The sequence below is a fragment of the Lynx canadensis genome, chromosome X, assembly GCF_007474595.2.
Source record: "Lynx canadensis isolate LIC74 chromosome X, mLynCan4.pri.v2, whole genome shotgun sequence".
Classification (NCBI taxonomy): domain Eukaryota; kingdom Metazoa; phylum Chordata; class Mammalia; order Carnivora; family Felidae; genus Lynx; species Lynx canadensis.
This window is the reverse complement of record NC_044321.2, coordinates 98,928,900-98,954,852: the sequence shown is the minus strand read 5'-3', so window position 1 is coordinate 98,954,852 and position 25,953 is coordinate 98,928,900. Positions and strand designations below refer to the sequence as shown.

At 42.9% G+C, this 25,953-nt stretch overlaps 1 protein-coding gene across 2 annotated transcripts in view; it reads right to left on the bottom strand.

Annotated features, from left to right (window-relative positions):
• LOC115507053 (X-linked inhibitor of apoptosis) overlaps window positions 1–4,483 on the bottom strand; it is a 45,936-nt gene extending 41,453 nt beyond the window's left edge. For both annotated transcript variants that reach the window (XM_030305150.2, XM_030305149.2), the window contains exons 1-2: window positions 4,374–4,483; window positions 3,985–4,111 (exon numbers count right to left, since the gene is read on the bottom strand). The gene's annotated coding sequence lies outside the window, so the exon portion shown is untranslated. The remainder of the gene's footprint in view (window positions 1–3,984; window positions 4,112–4,373) is intronic.
• Between the last annotated feature and the right edge of the window lie 21,470 nt (window positions 4,484–25,953).

The following is a 25,953-nucleotide window of genomic DNA, read 5'->3' as shown; positions in this document are numbered from 1 at the left end:
TCTTGACCTTGGATCAGGTTGTCAAATCAAGTCCTGCATCAGGCTCCTTGCTGGGGCCTGGAGCCTGCTTGAGATCCTCTCTCCCTCTCCCTCTCCTCCCCCCAACTCTCTTGCACATGCGCACACTCTCTCAAAAAAAAATGTCTAAGAGATCTTCATCTTTTGAAACACAGCATGCAATGGAAGAAAAGCATCACTACTAGAATCAGAGAAATGTGAATCCAAATCCTACCCCTGCACCTTAATAGCTATTTGGACCTTGGGCAAGTTACTGAGTACTTCTGAGCTTCCGCAAATTTCCCCTCCTCTGTACTACGGTAATCCCAGAATCTCAAGCCCAGAAGCCCAACTTATTCTTCAACCTATTCTATACCCATCCAAGTTGGTAAAATAGGCCATCTTTCAACACAGCAATGACCCATATATCATTCACATCTCCAACAAATTGAAATTCAAGTCTTAGCACTTGAAATTTTAAAATAAATGAAAATATTCAAATCAGAAAGGCAGAAAAAGATAAATGAAAGTAGAATTCACAAATTATTAAGGTTTATCTGTCCACCTTGTTCTTTTAAGAGAGAGAGTATGAGCACTGGAGTGGGGGAGAGGGGCAGAGGTAAAGAGAGAATCCTAAGCAGGCTCCAAGCTCAGCACAGAGTCCGACACAGGGCTTGACCCTACAACCCCGGGATCACGAATCAAGATCCCTGAGCCGGAGTCGAGAGTCGACGATCGACCGACTGAGCCACCCTGATGCCCCTCCACCTTGTTCTTAATTCATTCTCACTTTAAGTATTTATTCCAAACAGATTTGGAATTGTTACATGGGATTTTTTTCCTTGATAAGATCTGAGATAATCAGTTTAAAAAAAACTACTATCACAGGTTTTGAATCTTTTAAATCAACTAGCCCAAATCTGTTACTTTATAAAACTGAAGAAACTGGGACATAGAATAATATGGAGGATAAATAAAAACTACATTTTAAAAGACTTTTCACGACATAGGAGTGTTCAATACAGAATACTGAATGAGAAAAAAGGATTATGACAATCTACACACAATATGAGCCTAAATAAAAAAAATAAACATAAAAGAATGTGGATTATATTCTTTATACAATTCTGAATTTCATAAATTTTCTATAAGAAACATATTTAAAATTTAAAATATTCACAATATTCTGTTTCCAATTAAATGGGGTATTTAATTCATAAAAAGTTATGAAGAAAACAGAAATGTGTAGGCACTGAAATATGTAGAAATATGTAGTGACTTGCTCACAATCCCACAGCTAAATGGAAACAAAGCCAAGACAAGAACCCAGGCATCAAATCCAGGGCCCTTCTCATTGTACCACGTGACCTCTAAGACACGAAAACAATATTTGCTCCCCAGTAATTGCAATGGAAGAACTGGTAAAAAGCTGGAAGCCCGGGACTTTTAAATTTTGTGAGCCATACATGCTCTTTTTTCCCCCTTAAATAAAAAGTAAAAGAAAAAGAGCACTTGTTCAATTCAATTATCAACTTATTTTACCAATACTGTTTTTGTCTCCTCAAATCTACTGCCAATGACCTTAAACTGTGCTACAGATTACATTTCATAATACTATTACCAGATTAGACCACACAGATAAAGCTGGAGAGTTGACAGCTCATGATAATCTCCCAGCCTTAAAAGAACAAGGACATCTATTTTGCCACATTTGTCTTTGGAACCCTGCACCACATAGTGCAATCCCTGGCATAGAGTAGGTGCTCAATAAATGTTTATTTTATAAAGCGTAACCTTCCACCCCTCACATTACCACTAGCTACCAGACTTTTAAATATGAGAACAAAACTAGTAAAATATCATAATTTCATATTTGGAGTCTGTAAGCATTTACAATATAAAGGATTTATTAGATTGTTTACAATCAAATGTAAGGGGAACACGTCAGTAGAATATTTCAAGCACTGAACAAATTAATTTGCACATTAATTACAATAATTATCTATTGAAATGGGCCTAACCTTTACTCGGCATTTTTTTTCTGTGTAGTTGGAGTCACTGAATGCACTAGAAAGCAATAAAGTTCCAAATATAGCACAAGGGGCACTGGACTAGAACCTAGACCCTAGTCCAAGCTCTGCCAATAATCAGATACATAATCTTGGGCAATTCACTTTTTCTTCTTTTGAGTCCTAGTTAACGTACTCATGAAAAATAAAGAGCTGAACTACAAATCACCAGGGATCCTTCCAATCTTAATTTTTTTTAATGATTTCTTATCCGTAAAGATTCTATATTCAGATATTTTTTCATTGCATCAAATACAATTATCTTGAATGTTTGTCGTATTATTCGATAATCAAAACTTAGCACATTTCCTACAAATATAGAAATATTAGTACCATATATTCTTTTTACCATCTTATATTAGGAGCAACAGAAGAAAACAAGAAATGTGAGCATCTGATAGTCGGGCCTGCTTTGCCAGTTGGGCTGACAGGAACCACGGTGGATTTTACAAGACAAACCACTGATACATAAATACACACACGTATATATCTATATATACATACGATGGGTGAATACTTATTTTTATTGATATACATATATGTGTGCAAATTTAAAAAATTGTATGTAATTATAAAATACTTGTTTATGGTAAGAAATCCAAACAGGACATTAGGCCATGTGCAAATTCAAAAGCGTCCCACCCCTCTCCATCCTCCCTTAAGTAGCCACTGTTAACATTTTTCTTGTGTACCCTTCAAGAAGTTATCCGAGGCCATTCAAATACGTAGATGCGTGTGTGTATAAATCTTTTTAAACCAAACTGCTGCCACTTCTTGAATGGTGGGGAAAAAATATCTCAAGCACTGGCTTCATAAAATGTTAAATACGTACATCGAAAGTGGTAGCACAGTTGTACGGTACCAAGTGTATACGCTTCGGAAGTGTGCAATGAACTGAATATTTAATTTTCTTCCTTGGAGGTTCTGGGCAGCAGTTGCGCAGAAAGAGCGGTGAGCAAGGAGCCAGACAACCTGGGTTCCAATCTAAGTAGTTGAGTAGCCTTAGACAAGCCTTGAAATCTTCCTGTGCCTTACTTTCTACTTTTGTAAAATATCAGTGTTGGACTAAGATCCCTTCCAACTCTAAAATGTTATAGTTCTAAGATGGCCGTCTGTAACAGTTCTATTGAACTGGTTTTAAGAAATGTGAAGTAAAAAAAGAGAAGAAAGAAACACTATAGCAACCTCCAGTCTTACAAGAGTACATTTCTATGCGTCATTAGCCATCCGAGGCATAGTGGGACAGACCTAGGGACAGAATTCGATTTGAAAGCAAAGTAGTAGATTATTAAAATCGGATAGGCAGGTTTTTACAGAGCTTTGATTGACATTTTTCTTTTTTTTGGAGGTGGAGGGGGCTATTTTAGTTTCAGCAATAACCACTCCCCCTCTTCCCGAAAACAATTAAGTGTATTAAGGAGTTAATATAATGAAACTGAAAGTTAGACTGAATTTTGCTTTACTCACAGAATATCCTGGGGAGGTGACTAGGGCAGCAAAGATCGGAAAGAATTACTAGCTAATTTCCTCTCCCGGAAGCTCTCCGGTTCCTATTCTTTCTGCTTCACAAGCCCCCGGCAGGCACACTCCACCCAGCTCCGTACCTGCCACACGCAACAGATTCGGGGGGTGGGGTGAGGGCGGTCCCTTTGATAATTAAAAAAAAAAAAAAAAAGTTCTTTGACTCGATTTACCTTAGGGGTCACAGGGGTTGGGAGGGCACCGGCCGGCCCGAAGCCACACACCCACCCACGCCTTCCTTCGGCGCTCCCGGGAACCTGGGCAAGGAGCCGCGGCTGGGCCACCCGCGCCGCGCAGGGGCGGCCTTCCCGCCCTCCCCCGCAGCGCGGGGCCCGCGGGGAGGGGAGGGGGAGGAGGAGGAGGAGGAGAAGTAGGAACCCGTACGGGCAGTACCCACCGCGCCAGGAGAGTCAACCCGGATCGCCCGCGGCGTCTAGCGCGGTCCGGAGGGGAGGGTCCTGGAGAAGGGGCGGCCCGAGCCCCAATCTGGAAATGCCAACTCCGCTCGGCGGCCGGGCCCCAGCCTGGAAGGAAACGGAAGTCCCTTCGTCTCCCTCAGGCGCACCCACCAGCCCGCCCATCTCCCGGAGGAGCCCCGAGTCGGGGAACCCGAGGCGCGTCCGCGACAGGGCCTCAAAGAGACACCGGCCACGGTCCGACGGTCTCACAGCCCCAGCCGCCCCACTGGGCCCCCTCGCAGGCTTCTTTTTGCTGCCCCCGCTGGGAGGCCAGCCCCCCGCCCTGCAAGGCCCCTCCTTCTTCGCCCTCCGCCATTTTCGAACTTACCCTTCGGGCCCCGAAGTCCCTCGAAGAGCGCTGAGCCCTCCCGGGGCGCAGCCAAGGTCCCGCCACTTCCCTGGGCCGGAGCGGGGCTGCCAGGACAATCGTGGCCCTCTTCCCCCCCCCAACCCCCACCCCCCCCCCCCAGCTGGAAGCCCGAACCTGACCTGGCCGGCGCGCCTGCGCAATGGGCACGTCGCAGTCCCCGCCCCCAGCTCAAGCGTTTCCTCTTTAGCCTCGGGGTGTTTTTTCCCACGGCTTTTACCTGCTAGGCTCTAGCGTTGAGCAGCAGGTGAATTGGGGTAAAAGGATGAAAAGAGAGCGAACGAGTTTTCTTACTATAGACCAGGCACTGTGATAGGCTTGTGACGTGTTCTTTGTTGTGATTTTGGCAACCCTGTAAGATAGGCACTCTCTTATTAAATCCATTTTACAGACGAAATTGACATCCAGAGAGAATTAACTACCTCCACTAGCACGCAGCTAGTAAGTGAGGGAACTGAGGTTGGAATACGGTCTGTATTCAGGGCGCATGGTTCAGTCGGTTAAGCATCCGACCTCGGCTCAGGTCATGATCTCATGGTTTTGTGAGTTTGAGCCTCACGTCGGGCTCTGTGCTGACAGCTCAGCCTGGAGCCTGCCTCGGATTTTGTCTCTCTCTCTCTCTCTCTCTCTCTCTCTCTCTCTCTCTCCTGCTTGCACTCTGTCTCTGGCGCGCTGTCTCTCAAAAATATGAAAATGAAGAGCCTGGAGGCTGCTTCAGATTCTGGTCTCCCTTTCTCTGCTTCTCGCCCTCTCTCACTGTCTCTCAAGGGTAAATAAATGTTAAAAGATTTTTCTTTTAAATATATGGTTTGCGTCCTAGATGGCAAGGGTAAAAGGCAAAAAGAATTGAAGACACAGTCGGGACAGGAAGGGGAATGGGAGATTAAGGAAGAGTAAATGAATAGGGAAGAAGCAGAAGGCAGGGAAACAGGAAATCTGGTACATAAAATGCTGATCTATCTTGGATTTATTTCAGATATGCTGTAAGATTGTCAAACAGACAAATGATTTTTTGTTTCACAAACTTGGGCTCCCTTATATGTTAGCATAGTGAGATGAGAGGTTCTGAATGAGAATGTTTCATTGTAAGGGGAAGGTTATAATTATCACCTGCCACCTGAAATCATGCTGCCCTTCTTGAGAAGGGCACTTGGAGGGAGGAGAAGAGAGGAGAGACTTCTTTTTGGTTTTTAGGCTTTTGCTAAATATTAGCCCCTCTGATCCTCTCTTACTGTCATGGCTCTGGGAATCTCACATCTTACATATTGCGTAATAGCAATTGCAAGAAAATAGTTATCTCATTTATTTTTTTTAATGTTTATTTATTCTTGAGAGAGAGAGGAAGACAGAATCCCTAGCAGACTCTGCAGTCATCACAGAGCCCAGTGCGGGACTGGAATTCACAAACCGTGAGATTGCGTCCTGAGTGGAAATCAAGAGTCCACCGCTTAACCGACTGAGCCACCCAGGCACCATAGTTATCTCATTTAATTCTCACAGCAATCTTATGAAATATGTATCTATCATTATTTCCATTTCACAGATGAAAACACTGAGGTTTAGAGAGATTAGGTGGCTTGCCCAAGTTTGTGAAACAAACTGTCAGCACAGAGCCCGATGTGGGGCTCGAACTCATAAACTATGAGATCATGACCTGAGCTGAAACCAAGAGTTGGACGCTTAACCAACCGAGCCACCCTGGTGCCCCCAATAGCTAAATTTTAGAGCAATTTGTTACCCGACGGTAAATAATTAATACAAAGGCTCTACACAGTCACGGTCCTTCTTACCTTTATGTCTTCATTTCCTATTCTTTTCCCTTAATCCTTAGGTTGTCCTGCCTCAGGGCCTTTGCACTTGTTCACTCTGCCTGGAACACTTCCCCCAGATATCTCCATGGCTTGTTCTTCACCTACTTCAAGCCTTTGCTTAATTGTCGCCTTCTCAATAAAGCCTACCATGACCACCATATTTGAAATTACAACTTCTCTCATAGCACTCTCAATGTCCTTTCTCTATTCTACTTCCCCCCTTCTGCATGGCATCTATCTCTTTCTAACATACTATATGGTTATTTTCTTTATGGTGTTTATTTATTGTATGTCTCCTCCTTCCATCCCCTACTATGCTATAAGCTCCAAGAGGACAGGAATTTTTATTTTGTTCACTGATCTATCCCAAGTACTTAGAACAGTGTCTGGCACAGTTAGGTACTCAGAAGATATTTGTTGAATGAGTGAATAAAAATTTCACAAACATGCCAGACCCTTAGGTGAATTGTCAGTTGGGAGATATGAATAGCAAAGGCAGATACATCTGGAGTATGGTATTTAGGTTTTATACAAAGGGACACATAGAGGTGTGAAGTTAGAGAAACACAATCTAGGGGTGCCTGGGTGACTCAGTTGGTTAAGTGTCCGACTTCTGCTCAGATCATGATCTCACAGTTCATGAGTCCAAGCCCCACATTGGGCTCTCTGCTGTCAGCACAGAGCCCACTTCGGATCCTGTCTCCCTCTCTCTCTGCCTCTCCCCACTTGCCCTCATTCTTCCTCTCTGTCAAAAATAAATAAACATTGGGGTGCCTGGGTGGCTCATTTGGTTGAGGGCTGACTTTGGCTCAAGTAATGATCTCATGGCTCGGGCGTGTGAATTCGACCCCCTGTGTCAGGCTCTGTGCTGACAGCTCAGAGCCTGGAGACTGTTTCCAATTCTGTGTGTCCCTCTCTCTCTCTTGCACTCTGTCTCTGTCTCTCTCTCTCAAAAATAAAATAAACATTAAAACCTTAAAAAACATTAAAAAAAACGAAAAACACAATCTATAGAGAGGTTGATGTTTTGTTGTAATTATTTTTGGTTGAGAAGAAGGAACATTTAGGGAAAAAACAAAGGTATATTAGCATGAACCCTGTGAAACTGCCAATGTTCAACAATTGCCAAGTATCCCAAACAGCAATTTAATACGGAGAAAGGAAAATTGATGGCATAAATACTCAGCAGAAATGAAAAGGAGATGGAATCAAGCATGAGTAGTGGCATTAGCCCCGAGTAGGAAAAAGGATGCGTCCTTAGAGGCTGAAAGCAATGAGATGCGGAAGGAGAGACAAATTTTGGGGGTAGCCACCACACACCTCAATGGCAGCTGGATTCTGGGGAAAGTAAAATGTGTAGTTATCTGCGGAGAAGAACAGCCAAGGTTTAGCACTCTAACACTTTTTTGCAAAGGCAGTTTAAGTGAAAGCCCAACTAAATAAAGAACAGAGTTGTTCTGAGTGAAGGAAGGTGGGCTGAGCCCTGACGTGTGGGCGTTACCCTCGGAGCCATCAGTTTCATGTACCTTCTTCTGGCAGGCAGGGGTACACACCTGCATAGGATTACCCTTGACTCATCACAGAACAGCCTCTGTGAAGGTCAGTCGTGCTGAACAGTGTCTATCAGCAGCACCTGCCCTGCAGTCTTCTGACTTTTGCTCGGGTGACCGGATCGTTAGCCTCTCACCGCCTCCTTGCTGCCAGAAAGACTGCGGCTGTAATTTCCTGTCTTTGAGCAGTCATAGAGACGCCTGGCCTTATCTCGCGCCAGCAAAACTTGCATCTCCAGCCAGCCCTCCCTTTTTTCCTTTGCCTTTATCTTCCAGGACTCAGTCATTCAGAAGTGACTTGCCTGTTTGTGGTAGAGGTAGAAGAGTGCGCTCTCAACTTAAGCTAATGGAAAATTCCACCTGGGCTTTCTATATACGAATCTATTGCTATGGTTATACACAGTGTATTCGCTCTGCAAAAACCCAACAACAATATCAAGGTCAGGATGTTGTCATGGTGTGTCTGGAGTAGGGTGGAGATACATGTTACTGGAGTTGAGGTCCAGGAGAGAGGCTAGCATGTTGGAGGGATCATCGCCCAGGATGGTTGTGGGATTTGTGTTTAGGGAGGAAGACTATGAACAAAAGGCTACAGATGTCAACGGATGCAAGGAAGTGTCCTGAATATACATAGATAATAATTGTTAGCATTTACTGAGTGTTTACCGTATGCCAGGCACTGTCTTAAGTGCTTGGCTTAGTTTGTCTCTCATAATCCTCTCAGTAACCCTATAAGCTAAGTGTTCTTTGTTATTTTTATTCGTCTTGACTCAGAACCTGAGATGGTGCCTGGTATATGGTAGGTACTCAAGCCAGATCAGGTCACTCCTCCACCTTAAACCCTGCGATGGCTTCTCACTTGGTAGAGGCAAGCACTGGGAGATGTGGGAGTCTAGAGAAGAGCTTCAGATGGCGGAGAGTGGATGAGAGCTGGCTCTACACGGGACTTCAGTCTTGAAGGACAACCGAGAGTTAGCTAGGTGACACAGCGGGAGAAAGTCATTCTAATCAGACATGGTAGCATGTGCTAACTCATGGAAGTGGAACAAAACAGCGTGTAGTTGGAGAATGGCAGTTAACGCCTTATGGCCGGACCGTACCTGCTAGTATTTATTGAGTGTAATGTTCACACTGTGTTAAATGCGTTACACAGATGACCACATTTAATCATCATGCAACTCTAGGAAGGTAATGTTACTATCCCCATTTGACAGGTAAGAAAACTGGGGACAGAAAGGTTAGGCGGTCCAAGGTCTCAAAACTAGTAAGGTGGAGGTGTGGGTAGGTGGTGATATGGGGATGGATGGAGCCTGACAGAGAGCTGAGGCTCTAGAGAGGTAGTCAGGGCCCAGATGAAATCCTTGTGTATTAGTCTACTTTAGCTGCCATAACAAAATACCACAGACTGGGTGACTCACACACCAGAAATTTATTTTCTCATGGTTCTGGAGGCTGCAAGTCTGAGATCGAGGTGTTGGCAGGGTCACTGTTCTTTCGAGGTCTGTCCTCTTGGCTTGCAGATGGCTGTCTTCTCTGTGTGTCTAAATTTACGTGGTCTTTCCTCTTGTGTCCGTATCCTAATCTCCTCTCCTTGATGAAGACAGCTGTCGTATTGGATTAGGGCACACCCTCATCACCTCATTTTAACTTAATTACCTCTTCAAAGGCCTTATCTGCAACTGCAGTCACATTCTGAGGTACTGTGGATTGGGACTTCAACGTGAATTTGGGGGAGGGTACGATCTAGTCCATAAAACCTTGCGTGGCACATTCGATCATTTGGCCTCTATCATATAAGGCAGTGGTTCCCAAACCTGATGGTGACCCAGAATCACCAGAATCACCAGAATCACCTTTGTGATGCTACTCATTCTTGGACACTCCCCCCCCCCCCCCCCCCGTGGCTGTGTGATTCAGAGTCAGTAAAACTAGGTTATGTTTTGGGGAAATGTAAAGCTTCCCCACAGTCTCCAGCTCATTCTGGTGCTGTGTCTATCTGGGCTATGTTTTGGGGAAATCAATTCCAGGTTGATTTCAGATAGAAATGTGAAAGGCAAAACTTCAACATTTTTAAAGAAAATACAAGAGAGTACAATTTCATCATAGGGTAGAAAATGATTTCTTAGACTAGTGGTGTTCATGCTTTTTGCTCTTATGTCTCTAGAAGAATTTTGAAAAATTATGGATCCACTTTCACATGTTTCATGTAACATAAAAAGGTTTTCATTATAAGTTAAAATAATTACAAAGGATGTAATTTCCAGTATATTATAAAGATTGCATTTTTTTAAATTTATTTTTGAGACAGAGAGAGACAGAGCATGAATGGGGGAGGGGTGGAGAGAGAGGGAGACACAGAATCGGAAGCAGGCTCCAGGCTCTGAGCCATCAGCCCAGAGCCCGACGCGGGGCTCGAGCTCACGGACCGCGAGATCGTGACCTGAGCTGAAGTCGGACGCTTAACCGACGGAGCCACCCAGGCACCCCAAAGATTGCATTTTTTAAAGGAATTTCTATACCCAACGTGGGGCTTGAACTCACATCCCTGAGATCAAGAGCCTCACACTCCACCGACTGAGCCAGCCAGGTGCCCCTCCAATGTATTATAAATGTTGGCATAAAAACCAAATCTATCATTAGTTTAACTGAATTTTAAATACCATAGTCATTTGGTACCCACTGTCATCCACTTGAAAATTAAAGGAAAAAGCTCTTCTGTAGGAGCCAGAAAATTTATATCTATTTTTGTCTTTAATTCATTTATCCATTCCACTTCCACCATAGAATTTTATCTTAATGTGATATATTTTATACTTTAAAGTCTTTTATTGATCACCCTATCATATTTCTTTGCAGCAGAACAGTGAATATAAAACATTTTTTAAAGAAATGTCCTATCGACATATTTTTAGCTATTAAAACATTTCTCTAGATTGAGTTATTCATAAATTGGTATAAAATTGCTCAAAACATAAATATTTTATACATTGATAAGTGAATGGAAAACTTAAAAAGTCAAATGTTATTAGAAATGCATCCTTGAATGAGCTGGATATTTTCCCCCTCCCGTGTATGGAGGGATGGATACAACCTGTTGCTGGATGAGAGTTTAGGTTCCATTCTGTTTCTGTTTTTATCTGATTGGATATGTGCACTGAGAAATTTGCTCACACATATAAGAATATGAAAATATAAATAGTATTGTAATAACATTGTAGTTTAATTATCTGAACTCTTTCTGAGTTCTTTGCCAAAACTCACATGGCAATCCATCAGAAATGTCATTTTATGATCTATTGTCTGGCTACCGGATTAGATTTTCCTTCAAATTTGTTGAAAGTAAAAGATTGGAAACCACCTGACTGGCAAAAGGATTTGTTACTCATTCACTAGAGTCATTCACTTTCTCAGCTTCTAGGAATGATACCCAAAAGGCTTTTTAGATGACTAGTAATTATACTTCTTTACTTTTTCATTGAGGGGTAACTTATTTAATCTGATATACTCAGAAAGCGTTGGGAAAATAAAAAATACTGTTAATTTGAATATTTGCCAATATCATATTTTAAAATAAATGCTTCTATTTTATCTTGTCCCTTGAATATATTTTCATCAAAAGTTTTTGGAGCTGCTGATGTGAGTTTATTCAGTTTATGGAAAATGCCCCACTGTATAATCTAACTGGCAGTCAGTCCTATTCATCAACAACAAAAGTCAAATACTTATTTTGTTTTAAAAAGTCAGACTTGGGGCGCCTGGGTGGCGCAGTCGGTTAAGCGTCCGACTTCAGCCAGGTCACGATCTCGCGGTCCGTGAGTTCGAGCCCCGCGTCAGGCTCTGGGCTGATGGCTCGGAGCCTGGAGCCTGTTATCGATTCTGTGTCTCCCTCTCTCTCTGCCCCTCCCCCGTTCATGCTCTGTCTCTCTCTGTCCCAAAAATAAATAAAAACGTTGAAAAAAAATTAAAAAAAAAAAGTCAGACTTTTGCTTTTCAATTCAAATAAAAACGTGGTAATGCATTCCTTGTAACCACTATCTCATTTCTGAATTCGAATTCTAAGATAGATGAAGCTGAGTCTTGCCATGAATTTGCTGCCTGGATGAAATAAGGCACTGCCAGCTTCAGGATTTCTTACCAAAGCTCTCATTGCTTTCTTCTCATGGACCTGTCTCTCAGAAGCACAAAAAGACGCAAGAGTTTGTCTAGCAGGGGCTTCCTCAGCATCAGTAGGTTTTAAACAAGTAGAGAAATTGATTGAATTGTACACACACGTCCATATCCTTGACACCTGGATTCTACAATTAGTATTTTACTATGTTCCCTTTAATACCCTTTTCCATCTACCTGTCCCTCTATCCATTGTCAGGGAGGAAGACCTTACTCTGCCCTCTAGTCTTTCTAAGTGGACTTAGAATCAAATTGTCATGAGACAGATTGACAGGAGAAAACCAAACTGAATAGACGTACATATGGTAAATCTACACTTGACAGAGATTCCAAAGACAGTGGGGTGACATGAAGCTTACGTGAACTAAGGAGAGGGTAGGGGCTGAAGATACAAAGGGGAGAAGGCCATTAGCAGGAAGGTGAAAGGAGATGTTTGGAAAAACAAGGTCATTCTATTATGCAGGTAAGTTGCTTAGGTAAAGGGGAGTCTCTGTTGATAGCTCTTTTCTTGGTAGAGGCTCCCCTTTCCAATGTAAAATTAGGCAGTTTTGGCGGAGGCAGAGAGCTTTTCCTGCTTCTCCTGGATTTTGGTTACTTTTAACTTGAAATAATCTTTATGCCAAAGTGGCCCATCTTGGGGCAGCCTGCTCTGGGCCCCTATACCACACATCAACGCATCGTATGTGTTTATGCATCTTAAAGTAAGTTTCAGACATTAGTACACTTCACTCCCGAAAACTTTAACATGCATGTTATTTACCCTCGTGTTCTTTCGTTTGAAACAATTTTCATTCTCACCCCGGAAGCGACCACTATTCTGATTGTTTTCTCTGGGAATTCATTTTCCCTGTTCTATAATTTAATGTACAGTATGTACACTTCAAACGTTTTTCTTCTTTTTTTAAAATTTAAATCCAAGTTAACATATAGTGTAATCATGATTTCAGGAATAGAATTTAGAGATTCATCACTTACCTATAACCCCCAGTGCTCATCCCAACAAGTGCCCTCCTCAATGCCCATCACCCATGTGGCCCATCCCATCCCTCACCCACCTCCCTCCAGCAACCCTCAGCTTGTTCTCTGTATTTAAGACTCTCTTATGGTTTGTCTCCCTATTTTTATCTTATTTTTCCTTCCTTTCCCCCGTGTTCCTCTGTTGTGTTTCTTAAATTCCACATAGGAGTGAAATCATGTGATATTTGTCTTTCTCTGACTTATTTCATTTGGATAACGCACTCTAGTTCTACCAGTATGTACACTTTTAACACCAATGTATTGATTTGCTCCCTTGTTTGGCTCACCAGAGGTTTCATACTTAGCAGAATGAACAATACTAAGATTCAGACTGGGGAAAAGGGATACAGGCATTTGTGAAAGGAAAGGTGGAAAAGGAGACCCAGAATGAAGCCACCACACAGGCATTCTGAAATATTTCACTTTTGGGGCGCCTGGGTGGCTCAGTCGGTTAAGCGTCCGACTTCGGCTCAGGTCATGAATTCGCAGTTTGTGAGTTCAAACCCCACGTCAGGCTCTGTGCTGACAGCTCTGAGCCTGGAGCCTGCTTCGGATTCTGTGTCTCCCTCTCTCTCTGCCCCTCCTTTGCTCGCACTCTGTCTCTCTGTGTCTCTCAATAATAAATAAACGTTAGGGGCGCCTGGGTGGCGCAGTCGGTTAAGCGTCCGACTTCAGCCAGGTCACGATCTCGCGGCCCGTGAGTTCGAGCCCCGCGTCGGGCTCTGGGCTGATGGCTCAGAGCCTGGAGCCTGTTTCCGATTCTGTGTCTCCCTCTCTCTCTGCCCCTCCCCCGTTCATGCTCTGTCTCTCTCTGTCTCAAAAATAAATAAACGTTAAAAAAAAATTAAAAAAAAATAAACGTTAAAAAAATTTTTAAAAAGAAATATTTCACTTTTAGGAAAGAATAGATATGAAAATGGAGGATCTTCAAAGCTGTCCATACTTGTAAACACCTTAAAAGTCTTCACATACCTTCAGGGAATATGTACCCTAGACCGAAGATCGCTGTCCTGGATAGGGTGCATAAAGTATGACTGTAAAACAAAACAATGAGTAAATTTGACTGTGTTAAAAATGAAAACCTCTGCAGAAGAATAAACACCATAAACAAAGAGAAGAGACAAGATATTTACATCATGTAAGAGATATGCGATGAGCATGCAGAATAAAAAGAGCTGCTTCTTAAAGAAAAGCAGATTAAAGACAAACAGCTTAACAGAAAAATTAACTAAAGATAGAAGTAGATAATATATACAATAAAACATGCCTCATATGAAATTATGTTCAATTTCACTAGTAATCAGAGACATGCAGATTAAAACAATAAGAACCCAAGAGAGATGAAAATACATGTCCACACAAAAAACTCGACAAGAATGTTCATAGCAGCCTTATTCATAATAGCCCCAAACTGAAAAGACACCAGAAAAATGGATAAACAAACCGTGGCATATTCATACAATGGAATTTTACTCAGCAATAAAAAGGAACAAACTAGGGGCGCCTGGGTGGCTCAGTCGGTTGAGCGTCCAACTTCGGCTCAGGTCACGATCTCACGGTCCGTGAGTTCGAGCCCCGCGTCGGGCTCTGTGCTGACAGCTCGGAGCCTGGAGCCTGCTTCGGATTCTGTGTCTCCCTCTCTCTGACCGTCCCCCGTTCATGCTCTGTCTCTCCCTGTCTCAAAAATAAATAAACGTTAAAAAAAAAAGGAACAAACTAATGATAGAGGCAACAACCTGTATTAATCTCAGAAACATTATGCTGAGTCAAAGCAATTGTCCCCCAAAAGAGTACATACTGTATCTAGAAGAGACAAAACTAATCTATCATGGAAAAAAAATCAAAACAGTGGTTACCAGGTGGAAGTGAGAGCAGGGGTTGAACTGGAGGGGAAATAGGGAACTTTTAAAGGGGGGGTGGTAATGTTCTATATTTTTACAGAGATTTACATTACACAAGCGTGTATGCATTTGTTAGAACTCTGAATAGATAGTCCTGTGTATACATTTTACCTTAAAAATTTGTAAGCGAATGTTTAACTCTTGTAGACGATATGTATGCCGAAGTGTTTAGAGGTGAAGTTTATTTTTATTTTATTTTTTTTTAACATTTATTTATTTTTCAGACAGAGAGAGACAGAGCATGAACGGGGGGGAGGGTCAGAGAGAGAGGGAGACACAGAATCAGAAGCAGGCTCCAGGCTCTGAGCTGTCAGCACAGAGCCCTACGAGGGGCTCGAACTCATGAACCACGAGATCATGACCTAAGCGGAAGTCGGACATTAACCGACTGAGCCACCCAGGCGCCCCTAGAGGTGAAGTTTAAAGATGTTTTTAATTTACTTGGAAATACATACCAGAATATGATGAATTCAATTATGGATGGAGGGATGGACAGATACGTGATCAAACAAATATGACAAAATGCTCATAAAGCCACCGACTGAATTCACTGCACAATTTTTTAAACTTCACTGTATTTTTTTTAATTAAAAAATTTTTTAAACGTTTATTCATTTTTGAGAGACAGAGAGAGACACAGCGTGAGCAGGGGAGGGGCAGAGGGAGGGGAACAGAAGATCGGAAGTGGGGTCTGCCCTGACAGCAGCAAGCCTGACGCGGGGTGAGGTCATGACCGGAGCCCAAGTGGAATGCTCAACCGAGCGAGCCACCCAGGCGCCCCACCCTTTATCAATTGTTAGCAGGTTGCCACATTTGCTTTATCTCTCCATGTGTAAATATACACTTTTTCCCTGAATCATTTGAGAGCAAATCGCATGTAATCCCTGAATACTTCAGCGTCCATTTCCTAAAGGAAAAGGATTCTTCTACCCAACCACGATACAATGATCCCGCTCAGGACGTTTTAACATTTGTTACCATGTTATTGTCTGATTTGTAATCCAGATTCAAATATCTCTAATTATTGTAATAATGGGCCTTAGAAGTGTTTAGAACTGCATCTAGAATCCACTGAAGTGTCACAGATTGTATATAGTTGTCACTTCATTCAGTAAAGCTCCGCAGCCTTTTTTTGTGCCTTTCCGGACATGGACTTTTTTGAAGAGCCCAGGCAAATTGCTTTGTGGGATGTCCTTACGTTTGCATTTGCAACATTTAAAAAGAAGAGGAACCAATCGGTTTCTAGGCCCCTCACTTAGTGTCAGAAACGGCAACAGCTTCCACTAGGTAGAAGGATGGAGACCTTGTCAACGGAAGCAGCTGTAGCCTCAACCCATCGTGCTTTGGATGCAATCACAGCTTGGTTGTGTGGAGTGGCTCAAGGCTTGTCAAGCTTACACGTGAGACAAGTCAAGGCCAAGGCCTGAGTGATTTGGCTGGGAAAGATACAGTGAGCGACTTCTAGACTTAGACATTTTATTACTTAAGCAGATAGCAAAAAGAAGAAAAAGCCTAAGGTGCCTGCTCCCCAAGATCCTTGTTCCACACACTAAAAAGGACAACCCCGAAACAACAGTGTTTCAACATTGCTAAGGAGCCCATTCTGGGCTGCCACTGAGGGGTTTTATAGTCTGCAGCTCTATTCTGAAGACACAGGACAGAAAGCTTCCTATGCTGTCAGAACCGGGGAGGTGATGAGAAACTGTCTCATGACAGCCTCCCAGGGAAGATAGGGAGATGAGTGGGAGATGACCTCATAGTAGTTCCTTATGGAACTCCAGTGCTCTTGTGTTTCAGGAGGATCACAAGGCATTCGGCCAAAACTCAGAGATAGTTCAAGCCTTTGCCTGTGTGGAAATGTGTAATGTCACCATGGAAGAGCCATTTCCATGATAAGGCTATTTCTCTGTTGACAATGGATAGAAACAGTAGCAGCCGTGGCCTTGGGTGAATGCAAAGACTCAGGCCTCTCTCGCGTGATGTGGCATTGACCTGGATCGATCATGATTTGGAGGAAGTCTAAGTTCAGATCTTTTAGGTAACTGGCTATATTAGATTAGTTCCTAGAACCCTTATGTCGTCCTAGAAATCGATTCACTTCCCTTCGCCACACTCTGCTAAGGGAGAGAAGGGATTAGTGGTAGTTCACAAGTTTGGCTTCTATGTTAATTGCAGTATGCTCTACTTTTTATTTTTATTATTTTGTCCTTTCTAGAGTGTAGGCTCCATTTTCTCAATTAATTCTTTGGGTTTTCTTTAGAAATTCCTGAGTGAAGCTCTCTTTCTATGTTAAGGAAAGAGCTCTTAACTGGTGGTTGGGCCTAAATAACAGTTGCAGCTAGATTTCTGTCCAGAGAGAGCACACCAAGTCAATAGTTCTACTTCAGGATGGTGTCTGAACAAGGCCCGTTCCTGTTTGGGTATGCTGCATGTTACAAGACATTAGGAAAAATTAAGACTAACATTCAAAAAGTCAATAACCCACGGGAAGCCTGTGGACTATTTTAAACATACCGTATTGGAAACCTGAAAAAAAAAATGTATGCCAATGATCAAAAATACTAGGCACTTGGGAAATAAAATACGCTGCTAGGTTAGTTGGCAAAGTCAAAGGGGCTATTGTAAGGGGGGAAAAAGGCATCTTTCAAAAAATGGAAATATAGCTTCTAATGAGGAGTCTGGAAAATATGGCAGCTCAGATACAAAGTAGAAATTACATGGGCTAAAAAAGAATGGGGAGTTCTTTGCCAGGGACTCTAAAACCCCTCTCTGAAATATATCCAGGAGAAAGCCAGCTAGAGAATCAGTGTGATTACAAGGATTAAAAAGGGATTTGACGTGTGGCAGGAGCCTGGGAAGTGGGGGTTTCAGGTTGCTGGTGCCTTAAATGGGAGGGCTTTTGCAAAGCTTTGGGTGAGGCCCTGGTGGAGAGGTGACTAAGAAAGTTTTATCTTTCTCTCTCTCTCAGTGTCTTCTTTCTACATCCTACTTCCTTCTCTCCCTGCCCTTTTCCTGAATCTGCTTTGCTTTGCTCCTGAATGTCCCTTATCTGCTTCTCCCTGACTGGATCTTGGTCATTTCCAAATTGTGGTGCCTAAGGAGCGGGCAGGATGCTAGAGCGTGGGTTCACTCTGTAGGCACACATGTTCTCACCTAATATTGGTAGTAAGAGTTGTCTGCACCTAAGTAGCTCTGATCAAGACTCAGGGAGGGGCGAATAGTCTCACCAAGGTCCTTTGCTTCTTCCTCTGGTGTTTGGAGAGGTTAGACAACCTGGTCACCCTTGGCCTAGTAGGGTTTAGCTAGAGGAGGCTGACACCTGGTGGTTACACTTGGGAGGTGCAGAGGAGTTCTTAGTAGCCCCACCCCTTTACCATTTACTCACCATTTATTGAGCTATTAGCATGATATGAATCATCTCATTTAAAACACACAACAACCCTCTGAAGTATCATTATTTTAACTTGACATATGAATTATTTGTGTTAAATCTTTATGAACTGATTTAAGCAATGGGGTAAGGGATTATTATTATTTTTTTCTTTACTCGGCTCCTGCGACAGTACCTACCACATGGTAGGTTCTCAGGAAATATTTGTTGAAATAATATTTTTTACTTATAAACATCATGAAACTTTAAGAGGACAGTATCTTTGTAATAGAATTGATGTGAATACAGTGCCACCAAGCCAGATAAGCCTAGACTCAGTCTGTTGCAACTCTGGCTTAAATGCTCTTTCCTAGAAGTCTCCCCATCTCAGATACTTGGAGACCAAGTCTGCTGCTGGGAATATTTCAAATCTATTGAAACTCTACTCACCTGCAATCATTGTACACTCTATCGTGGACCTCACAAGGCTGAGTTTCTGTTCAAATGCAGCCATTTCATATTGAGAAACCACCAGAAAACTACAAGTTTCATTCGGCTGAGGCTGTTCAAATGCTGCTTTCTTAGACTCCTCTACCCAGACATTAGGTGCCCAAGATGGATTCTTGTTGATAGGAACACTGAAGATGTCTGGGACGATGGCCGATTTGTTAGAGAATCGAGTGGCAACATTCGGCGAATGACAGAGAGAAAGAGAGGGAGAGAGACTGACTAACCAGTAGGTTGTTAGATGACCACAATGAAGAAAAGAAAACGAATAGATGGGATGAACCTCAAGGAAGCAATGTCGGAAGAGTTATGGCCTGGAAGTAGTGATGAAATAGTAGGAAAATGCCAACCCTCTCTCTAGGTCCTGTGATATATGGAAATGCAGGGGAAGTGGTGCGTTGAGGGGGGAACCATGTTTCATTTAAGGTCACAAAATGGGAGAGTTTCCGTAGAAGAGTTTGCCTATCTTTGAGAATTGTCTAGGGCCAAATAGAAAGGTTTGGGAGGGAGAGGTGCAGTGGGAGTTTGGGTGGGTGAGAAAGCACAGAGCGGTGTGGAGACGAAAGGAAGAGAGAGGATAGATGGTCAGAGGAGGCTTCATCTCGGATAGTGGCCAAAATGATACAATGTAAAGAAGGGTGGTATTAGCTTTCCTCAAAGCTAAGGCAGGCTGAGGCCCTCGGTTATGGCGGGAGACTGGGACATTTGGAGTCATTATTTTAAAACTCATCAGGGAGGATTCAAGTAGAAATGGGGGTTGCAGAGATAAAACCAAAGCCATATGAGTGAATAACCTTGGCAGGGAGAAAAGACAGGGAGCAGAAGGTGAGTGGCGCCTTGAAAAGGCTGAAGAGTCCAAGACTACACATTGGCAGACCCCATGTGAGAAAGAAGAGTGTTTTTAGAGGTCAGTACGCTGCCCCACAAGAAATGCTATGCTCTTAGCCCCACAAACTGTATTGAGCTCCTGGTCTTCTGATGTCAACACCTTTTGGAAGACAGCTTTCTGAAACTTCTTGGCAGTCTCTTCATACTTCCTTTTCAAAGTTCTTGTTGATCTTCATGGAATTGATTAAGGTCTGTGCTCCTTGAGAACATGGATTAACGTGTTTATCTCTCAGATGCCCCTCTATTTCTGACTCTGCCTATTTGACTGTTTTCATGATGGGAGTAAAAGAAGTAAAGCACTTGAGGATCCAGAGAGATTTTGAGGTGGCGGAGAGGGAAATTGAGGAAATGCATGTTGATGTTCTCACTGTTTCCTGTACAATAGAATGCATGGTCATGGGCTGAAGGTGAGGGGGGTAATTCTTATCTCATATGGTTGTAAGCATGAAGCAAGATAGCAGATGTGAAGCATTTAGCACAATGTGTAGTTTGATGAATTGGAGTTTTATTATTTTTTTAAAGTGTATTTTTTTTTAAGTAACCTCTACACCCAACGTGGGGCTCGAACTCACAACCCCAAGATCAAGAGTCCCATGCTCTTCCAACTGAGCCAGACACATGCCGCTACCTTGGAGTTTTAAAGAGCTCTCTTTGGAGAAGTCAAAGTCCCGGCTGGGCATAGAAATAGTCAAGGAGGGGCACCTGGGTGGCTCAGTCGGTTAAGCATCTGACTTTAGCTCAGGTCATGATCCCACGGTTCGTGAGTTCGAGCCCCCCATCAGGATCTCTGCTGTCAACACGGAGCCTGCTTCAGATCCCTTGTCCCCCTCTGTCTCTGCCTCTCTCCCGCTCTCTCTCAAAAAGAAATAAACATTTAAAAAAGAAAGGAAAAAGAACTAGTCAAGGAAACTGACAAGGGTTGGGCAAAGTTCAATAAGTGGGGAAATGGTATGGAACTGGGTAGGTGGTGTGCAGCTAGGCAGCACTTGGCAATGGAGGAGTGAACAGACAGGAGCTGGGATCTAAGCAGAGACAGACCAGCAAGCAACTAAAGGTCAAAGAATAAACTGAGGTTCCATCACATGGTATAATCTGAAGCAGTAGGTTTTAAGTGAAGCATAGATCCTGGGAAGCCATTTGCTAGCCAGGGCGTTGGCGTAGACCCAAAGATTATACCTTTCCTGAGATGAACTTTAAGGGCCATTTATTATGACCCATTATGGAGGCTAGAGAGCCCGACTTTGTATTTTTATCTCTGCAACCATGTATGATTGAGCCGGTATGATTGAGAGGGTTTCCTTAGTAGGTAGAAAGAGGGAATAGAGACGTTGGGATGGGAGAAGGACTAGCAAGAGGAGAAATGAATGGGGACACTTAGTAAAAGGCACATTGCTGGAGTGTTTGGTAATGGGATGAAGCAAAAAGAGGGAGAGTGTTGTGCAGGATAGCGAACAACTAAAAAAGAAGGGGAAGCAATGGAATAATAATGCTATGGTTTTCCTCCGCCAAATATAGTACCTAGGACCCCAATATGTAAGGGACAGAGACTGAATTCTAAATAATAACATAATAAATCTCTAAAATATGAAGTGAACTTATTTATAAAAACGGATTAACACTGGACTAACAAAATTACTAAAATGAAAGAACTGAGTAAGCAGGATTGATGCAAAGCATTTCCCCAGTAACGTTTTAAGTTCTTTGTCTCTCGGAATAAAAGATGTTGCTGGGCTTTATTTTATTTTTTAAAGGTTTTATTTTCAAGTAATCTCTACACCCAACGTGGGGCTTGACCTCACGACCCTGAGATCATGAGTTGCGTGCTCTACCAACTGAGCCAGCCAGGCGCCCCTGTTGCTGTGCTTTAAATCAGGAGGAAATTTTAAAATTCACTTGTTATACTGTAAAAAAATATCTTCGTCCTATTTTCAATAGGTACTGCTAACATCCATTGCTAACATATTTTAACAGTCGCTGTTGCTTGACAAATATGGATGTTTGATGAAACCGAATCGGCTAAATTATACTCACTTGTCCAAAGAGGAGCATTCTAGGGAAATAAAAAGAAATCCTCAGCATGTAAGCAGCATCTATACAAAAAGGAAGGGAATAGGAACAAGGTGTATTAGTTTCCTGCGACTGCTGTAACAAATTACCCCAACCTGGGTCACTTAAAACAACAGACATTTACACTGTCACAGTTCTGGAGGCTGGAAGTCTGAAATCGAGGTGTCAGCAGGACCTTGCTCCCTTCAAAGGCTCTAAGGAAGATTCCTTCCTTGCCTCTCCTTAGCTTTCATTGGTTGCCGACAATCCTTGGCGTTCCTTGCCTTGTAGACACATCAGTCCAATTTCTATCTGTCTTCACATGGCATTCTCCTTTCTGTGCATCTCTGTGTGTCTGTGTCCCAAATTTCCTTTTCTTATAAAGACACCAGTCATATTGGATTTAGTGCTGGCCCTAACCCAGTATGGCTTTATCTAAACTTGATGACATCTGCAAAGACCCTATTTCCAAATAAGGCCACATGCACAGGTTGTGAAGGGGCGTGAATTTGGGAGACACTATTCAACCTAGCACAAAGGGGAAATGTACTCCCTCAAGAGCTGGTATTACCAGGACAGAAAGTGTACTCCGAGTTTCTGAGACCACCACTGGGGATGGCAGAGGGGTGACTGGTAGAGAAACTAAAGAAGAAAGGCAGAATTAATGATGATGGTGAAAGCAAAGGTCTTCACTACTTGTTCGTTATCCAGATTTCTCAGTACCTGGGTAGAATGGATGTCTGGGGGGCTCCCTGGCCTGCAGATTGAAGCTATTAATGTGACCTATGTGGTCAGAGTAAAGTATTGTGTATAGAAACCAGTGTTGCTTCGGAATGAGCCTTCTGGGGCGCCTGGGTGGCTCAGTCGGTTGAAGCGTCCGACTTCGGCTCAGGTCATGATCTCACAGCTCGTGAGTTTGAGCCCCGCGTCGGGCTCTGTGCTGACACTTGGAACCTGGAGCCTGCTTCAGAATCTGTGTCTCCCCCTCTCTCTGCCCCTCCCCTTCTCATGCTCTGTCTCTGTCTCTGACCTTCTCTCTCTCTGTCTCAAAAACAAAAGAAAGAAACATTAAAAAACTAAAAAAAAAAAATGAGCCTTCTGTATGGAGGAGTGAGTTAGGCTGTTCCAACAGAAATTCAGGGTATGGAAATGGGCAGCTCAGTCCTACTGCTGATGGGATGTGTAGCACCCACCCAGACAGGGGCCCATATCCCACCACCATTCAGCATATTAGAATTTGGCCCCTTCCTGGAGCTGGGTCCATAGCTACACCAATGCTAAAAAGCAAGGTCCACCTTCACCTAAACTCAAACCAAGGTTCACATATATAATACCACTTAAACTCTTTAGAACCAGCCTCGCCCTATGTCTCACCACTAGTCAATACATTGCCAGACAGCCCATGTAGTGTCCCTAGCACTACTCATCAAGCCGAAGTGAAAGCTCATACACTGGCCACTCTATGTACACATCTCACCTCTAAACACATGGGGACAGCCATATCTCCCGAGAGCCTACAGCCATTCCAGTCTCCAACATAGCTTCACAGAGTCCTGCTCAGATCAGTGCTCATTGCTCATTCCCACACAGTCCTCAGAAAGTCAGGAGACAGCTCTTATCTGAGAACTGGGATGCTACTCACACATCTTCAAAGTTTTCCATGAGATTGCAAGAACGAACATTGTTAAAATGTCTGTACCCAAACCAGTCCACACATTTAAATGTTTATTTATTTATTTTTGAGAGAGAGCGAGGGAGAGGCAGAGAGAGAGGAAGACAGAAGCTCCAAAGCAGGCTCTGGAATGAGAGTGCAGAGCCTGATGCGGGGCTTGAACTCACGCGCCGTGAGATCATGACCTGAGTTGAAGTCAAGACGCTTAACCGACTGAGCCACTCAGGCGCCCCAGCAGTCTACACATTTAAGGCAATCCCTACCAAAATATCATCAGCGTTTTTCACAGAGCTAGAACAAACAACCCTAAAATCTGTATGAAACCACAAAAGACCCCGAATAGCCAAAGCAATCCTAAAAACGAAAAGCAATCCTAAAAACGAAAAGCAAAGCCGGAGATATCACGATTCAAGGTGTTAAGCTATATTACAAAGGTGGAGTCATCAAGACAGTATGGCACAAGAACAAAAACAGACATAGAGATCAGTGGAATAAGAAGAGAAAACCCAGAAATGGACCCACAACTGTATGGTCAACTGATCTTCGGCAAAGCAGGAAAGAATTTCCAATGGAAAAAAAGACAGTCTCTTCAACAAATCGTGTTGGGAAAACTGGACAGGAACATGCAGAACGTGCAGAATGAGTCTGGACCACTTTCTTACACCATATGCAAAAATAAATTCAAAATGGATGAAAAACCTAAATGTGAGACAAGAAACCATCAAAATCCTAGAGGAGAACAGACAGCAACTTCTTGGGCCTCAGCTGGAGGAACTTCTTTCTGGACACATCGCCGGCGTCAAGGGAAACAAAAGCAAAAATGAACTATGGGGACCTCATCGAGATAAGATGCTTCTGCACCGGGAAGAAAACAATCAACAAAATTAGACGAGATCAGGCGCATTCAGGGTGGTATGGCCATAGACCAATCAACAAAATTAAAAGGTAGCCTACAGAATAGGAGAAGATAATTGCAAATGGTATATCTGATAAAGGGTTAGTATCCAAAGTCTACAAAGAACTTACCAAACACAACACCTAAAAAACAAAGAATCCAGTTAAGAAATGGGCAGAAGACATGAATAGACATTTTTCCAAAGAAGACATCCAGATGGCTGACAGACACATGAAAAGATGTTCAACATCACTCATCATCAGGGAAATACAAATCAAAATCACAATGAGATACCACCTCACACCTGTCAGAATGGCTAAAATTAACAACAGGTGTCAGTGAGGATGGGGGGGTGTTACTCTTGTGCTCTCGGTGGGAACGCAAACTGGTGCAGCCACTTTTGAAAACAGTATTGAGGTTCCTCATAATGTTTAAAATAGAACTACCCAATAATGTAGCAATTGTACTACTAGGTATTTACCCAAAGGATACAAAAATACAGATTTGAAGGGATACATGCATTCTGATGTTTAGAGCAGCATTATCAACAATAACCAAGCTATGGAAAGAACCCAAATGTCCATCGACTGATGAATAGATAAAGAAGATGTGGTATATATATATATGCATATATATAGCAATGGAATATTACTCAGCCATCAAAAAGAATGAAATCTTGCCATTTGCAATGACATGGATGGAGCTAAGCAAAATAAGTCAGTCAGAGAAAGACAAATACCATATGATTTCACTCACATGTGGAATTTTAGAAACAAAACAGATGAACTTATGGGGGGGAGAGAAAAGAGGGAAAAAGACCACAAGAGACTCTTAAAGATAGAGAACAAACTGAGGGCTGATGGAACAAGGTGTGTGGGGGATGAGCTAGATGGGTGATGGGTTTCAGGAGGGCACTTTTTATGATGAGCACTGGGTGTTGTATGTAAGGGAGGAATCACTGAATTCTACTTCTGAAACCAATATTGCACTGTATGTTAACTCACTAGAATTTTTAAAAAAAAATGAAAAAAATTAAATTTTCCATGAAATAGTCCTGTACCAGACCAGAACCCATACTCATATCAGTGTGTAGCACACCAGTGGACAGATTTGAACCCAGAGAAGAACAAGAACCATAGCTCACTAGCAAGTCTATACACATACTTGCTTTAGCACGTCATGGGAAGGTTAGCACAAAGACCAAGACTTACCTGTACTTCCTCGAGATCTCTGTATTCTACAGAATGTACAAAGCCAAGACCAGAGAACACACTTATGCCGTTATTCATTAAGCCATCAGGAGCTCCACACCCAGAACAATAATCCAGAGTTATTCCATCACTCATCATCCTAGGAGACTTTCCCTAACAGGACAAGGGTCTATATCGCAGATCACTTGTTAGCAAACCAAGAGAAAAAGCCTTGTACAGAAAAGGGATAATATATACCACCGTTGAACACCATACCAGAAAGTCCTTGTTGACCGAGATCGATAACTATGTTCGCACTTAGCTCATCAGGCAACAGCCCTCACTTGGATAAGATCCTACACCTATCATCATAAATATCAAAAGCACAATCGAAACTAGACCATCAAGCTCCCATACCACCACTTAGCAAAGTGGGAGCATTCATACAGGCGGACCTAGACATCTATTCCTCAAAGAAGGAATGAGCCCCTGTGAAGAACCACGCCATTACACGGCCATACCCCACC